Genomic DNA, 5648 nt, shown 5'->3' with positions numbered 1-5648 from the left:
CCTGCTCCCTTTTCTCCTTCTCAAGGGTATCTTGGCCATTATTAGACCTTTTTCAATGTAAAACTTTGACCCAGCTTCTCAAGTTCTGAAGAAGCAAAATGGAAGCCCATTGGAATTTTTATCAGAATCGTATTGAATTTAGAGAAAAATTATATACTTATGATGTTGGGTATTCCTATCCATGAACATCATAAAGGTTGAAAATTTAGATCCTCAATATATTAAATGTCATAAAGTTTTCAATTTTTTTCCACATAAGGCCTAAGCATATTTTTTTGTTTATCTGTGTCTAAATTCTTAAATTCATCTACTGGGTTTTTCCCCCCCAACAATTACATGTTTCCTTTATAACAATTCCATTTTAGTTACTTCTTAAAATCTCCCTTGGTCATTTTGAACAATATTTTGTTGCCTATTAGTTTTTGTGATTCTATTTTATTTCCATAAATCTTTTCATAATTATTGTACATTCTGTATCTACTCATTCTAATACTTGTAGTTCTTGAGTGTATTGATTTTATGTCATTTCCACTGAAATTTACAATGTTGATTTGATTCCTTGTGTTTTATAATCATTGATTGGGTGTTCATTTTTAGCTAATCTATACTTCCTTACTGAAAGAAAATTGCATGTGCTTCTTCTGGGAGGCATAAGGCTCTAGATACCCATGACCAGTTAACTCAGATACCAAGACTTAGTATAAGAATCTTAAATACTAGTCCTTTCACCAGCCATAGGCAGAGCAAAACACACTCTCTCTCTCTTCTCTCTCTCTCTCTCTCTCTCTCTCTCTCTCTCTCTCTCTCTCTCTCTGTGTGTGTGTGTGTGTGTGTACATGAATGTATGCACTTCTGGCTTACAGCTTTGATTTTAACTCATTTATTGTTTGGTTTTGTTCTTATTTTATTTTTAGTTCCTTACAGGTTTTTATTTTTTCCTGATATCCCAGCAATGCCATAAAACTATACTTAATGCAAGATTTAAAATTCACATAAAATTTAGAGGTGTCATACCCATGAAATCCATGGAATTGCTGATATAGAATTCCACAGGAAAAGAGAGTTTAACACAAAACTTATAAGTGTATAGTTAAAGAGTAGTCTTTTTAAACCACACATATTTGGTTTTAAAGGAAACTCATTGTAGTATCTTTCTTTTCTCCTTTTTCCACCTGTAAAAACTGCTCAGTCTCTAAAAAGGACCATATCTCCTGATGTTCCCTTTGAATGTGATCCATTTGGAGCAGAACTGAATAGGAAGAAGAGTAGAACAAGTGCCACAAAGAATAGTAGAACAAAGAACCCCTCTTCCAGGTCTAATTAGGGGACATTTCTCTTCCCTTGGGATGGAAGATCATTACAACATCTGCCCTCTGAGGTTTCACAACTACTACAGACTACAAGTGCTATGTGTCTCCCATTCTTCCCCTTTCCAAATGAGAATAGTTACAGAGGTTATTCTGAACTTGCATCCCCAGTGTATATTGGATGCATGTGGAGGAGATAACTTGCCTTTTTGGTTTGTAAGTTTTGGTTCAAGCCACTTACACATATGAAACACATTTACCTCTCATGTAAGGACTACAATGTGTCACCCAAAATCTTGCATTTACCTTAACATCTTGCATGAAATTTCTGGGTTTTCTCCTTCAGAAGCAGATGTCTGTTTCCTACAGGAAGGAAAACGAATAGAATGGTTAGTGTCTAGGAAACCAGTTATTATAATCCGTGATATCTACTGCCACCACCAACACAAAATCCCAGTTTGTTTCACTTCCTTATAGGTTTACCTGTTTATAGGTGGTCGTTACTATAAGACTTGCTTTGGTGGATAAACCACGAACAGAAGGGTTAGTGAACAAAAAAAATATATTGATATTAAGGGGCAGGGCTGACTATAACTGAGACTATCTTATTTTCAAGTCCAAACTCTAAAAATAAGCATGTGATTTGGTATAATTTGCTTTCCTTCCCCTTCCCTTTACCCTTTCTAATCCTCCCTCCCTCCTCCTTCCTCTTTGGCTGTATATCCAGGAATGCTTTATCACTGAGCTATATCACCAACCCTTTTTCAAAAATGTTTAATTTTGAGACAGAATGTTCCTCAGTGGCCCAAGCTGGCCTCAAACTTGTGATCCTCCTGCCTCAGTCTTATGAACTGCTGAGATCGCAGGTATGTACCCCTTTACCCTTCCTATAATTTTATATTTAAGTGACAGATAAATTTCCAAGATTGCGGATGGTATAATATCCTGGGGTTTGGAGTGAGAGAACTAAAGACAGAACCCAGTCATCTTGGGATGGCTTTATAGAAGCGAGACACTCATTTTTGTCCTGAACCTCTGGATCTGGTGATTGTGTAATTACCTTGTCCATCCTGACTGATACAAGGACCAAACTGGGAGAGAGAGGATTTCAGTTATAGTCAGCCCTGCCCCCTAATATCATTTTGGCAAGTCCTCTGATATCCCTAAATAGGAGTTTCTTAAATCTGTAATGCAGAACTAATTACTCTTCCTGTTTGCTCCCCAGGCTTGTTTTGGGTATCCATTGTAAGTAAAGGTGTTTGAAAAATGTAAAGCATGTGCAAATATATGCCAGAAGTATCATTAACAACACTGAATTGGCATCTTCTCATCTATATAATGCCAAACCCAAGAAGAAAACACGGGAGATATTATGAAAACTCAAGATTTAAATCAGATAACAATGGAATGAACGACTTGATAATTTTAGTGTGGAGTAGATATATTGCCATCTAAAATATTTCAATAATTATGCATGTCCTCTTTACTTTTTTAAAAAAAATCTTTAATGGTTCTGAAATTCTATCATAAAAGTGTGAACAACAAAAATAAAATCAAAGGTAATTTTAGAACAGAAATATTTATTTATTTAAAAAATTTTTTTAATTGTAAATGGACACAATACCTTTATTTATTTATTTTTATGTGGTGCTCTGGATCGAATCCAGGGCCTCACATGTGCCAGGCAAGTGCTCTACCACTGAGCCACAATCCCAGCCCCAAATATTTATTTTTTTGCACATAGAAAAATATTCTATTTTTATGTAATTTGATATCAAAATAAATATTGAGTTGGCTGCCTGCTTGCCACAATTCTAGAGTCAACCTTATTAAACTATCTTATTTTCAAGTCCATCTGCCCTTCCTGTTGTCCTAAATTCTGAGCCCCTCGGGGTTGATCTTTGTCTACCAATGAGATCACCTCATTACAAAGAACAAACCAAACAGTCTTATAACATGCCCTTCCCATTATTTTCTCATTATTTTCTGAAAACCTAAAGATAGGAAAATATTTCTGTGACTGCTTTCCAGAGTAGGAGACTTTCAGCAGTTCTGCATGGGTTAATGAAGAATATGAACTGATTCCTTAAACTTTCAGTTAGAGGTAACTCTGGGTCTTATGGGATTGTTGATTTTGGCTTGCTCTTTGCTGTGTTATGAATGTTCAAGAAGTAGGGTGGAGCTCCCTCCTAATTCTATGAAGTGCTACTGTGCTGACTGGTACTGTCACAGTAATGATAATGACATGTAATGAATAATTACACATGAAACCCTGAGTTCCTTCTCTTATTAGGTATCTGGAATGAATTCATTATCTCTGTTCTTCTAGTTTTGCATTGGGAAGTCTAAAAGATTCATGTTTCATTTTGAGCTGTATAAGCTTTACTGGTTATTTATGCTCAAACTAGGTGTTAAATAACTTCTAATGCTAAGTGAAAGCTTATGTTTTGCTGGTCATTGTTTCTATTTTTTTTTCATCTATTAATTCTGCCATAAAGATAATTTTATTTCTTCAAATGATTTCTCTGTTACTTATAGAAAGACAATCATTCATTTTTAAAACACACATTAAATTCTTTACTTGAAATAATTAAATAAAGTATAAAAAGCATGTAATAACAATAAGAAACATTTTGTCACTTGTAACCCAAATAATATGACTGATGCTTTGAGAGGACATTTGTTCATGTTGGAAAATACGGTTTTCAGATATTCACCTTTATACTGTTTATGTACCAATAATATCTTCAGACTTTAGAGTTTCATTTATTTGCTTTGTGAAAATTGCTATATCAATGTCACTCTTTCCCTCTAACAGAGTAAAAGTAAAAGGTAATATTTTATTCATAGGTTTAATATATGTTTCTTAATGTGTAGTTCTAAAGAAGATTTCTGTGCTCTAATTGCACAGTTGATTCATATTTTCAAAATGTCAAACCAAAACATGCTTTTTAAAATATTGTTATGGCTAGAAACAAATATTGTCTAAATATTAAATAGAAAGACTAAGTAATCTCCCAGCTAAAACTATTTCCTTCCCAATATCCATTATCTTATTTTTCTGTATAGTTTTTATTTAACTGAATTCTGCTTAGTACTTCTTTGCTTAATAGTTTCTTAGGTTCAGCCTAATTCTAGAAATTACATACAATATGGTGCATGTTTTATTATCCAAGGTGAGATTTGTTTCCTCTTTTTGGAAATTACTTATTTACTAAAACTAAATTTTTATCTACTACTGGTGTTTCAAATTTATAAAATATTAAAATAACAAGACTGGTTAAAAAAATCATGATTGCCAAAAAATATTTTTAACATAATGCCTTTTAAACAAAAATGGGTTTTATAAATTGGAAATGTCTGTAGAAAGAAATGAAAAAAATCCTTAAGACTCAGAGTATTTTGATGATTTTTTAATATTTTTTTAATTTATCAAGAGAGGAAACAAAAAAGAAACTAAACATGTTTGTAATCTTTTATTAGTCAAACAAAGTCTTTCCTCCCAAAATTTTTTTAGGAGAAATTGTTAATTTAGGTTGCACTAGAAAATTATTTTAAAACTGTGTGATGACAGATTATATTCATTAAATAAATTTAAGATCTTTCCTATGTTTTATGAATATGAGAATAGTTTATTAATTACCATCAAGTATACAAGGTAGATATTATGCTTATTTTTCTAAGGTGTAGAGAAAAAATCTATTGCATAAAGATTTTAACAAAGATCTGGGTTGGTGTCATTTTTTATGGCTTAATCAGGTCAGAATTTTTGGAACTCTTGGGAAAATGTATATTAGGACTTTCAGAACAAAGAAGATTCAATCATAGAATTTTGGAAATTAGAACAAGACTTAGAGAGTTATCTATCTAGTTCTATTACACAATTTTCTAGAAAATTGTAGATATATTTTAATAAAATATTCTAAAAATAACAAAGGATTTACCACTCATTAAGTACTTCAAACATGTTATTGGGACATGTTGTAAATCTCTTCCTAAAGTCTGTAAGTAATATAGTAAATTGCTCACTTTCATTTATTATGTATTTGTGTTGAGTATTAACCCCCAGATGGCATCTTTGGGTTCAATTCCTGTGCTGGTAAAAGAACATTTCGCAGAATGGTTTTCTGGTGTGGCTTTTTTTCTTTTTTAATGCAGCAATTTTCATTTATTTGCAAATACATAGAAAGCTCCCTTTTTAGGTAAAATGTGAAGATTTCTATAAGCAACTTAGAGTAACGTAGGATTTATTATTGAATAATAAGTGATGTGCCTTTAGATGTACTTCATAGTATAACATATATAATAAACAAAATAGCCACATGAAACTATTACTTTTTG

Source organism: Ictidomys tridecemlineatus, chromosome 1 (assembly GCF_052094955.1).
Source record: "Ictidomys tridecemlineatus isolate mIctTri1 chromosome 1, mIctTri1.hap1, whole genome shotgun sequence".
Classification (NCBI taxonomy): Eukaryota; Metazoa; Chordata; class Mammalia; order Rodentia; family Sciuridae; genus Ictidomys; species Ictidomys tridecemlineatus.
This window is presented reverse-complemented; position numbering follows the sequence as displayed.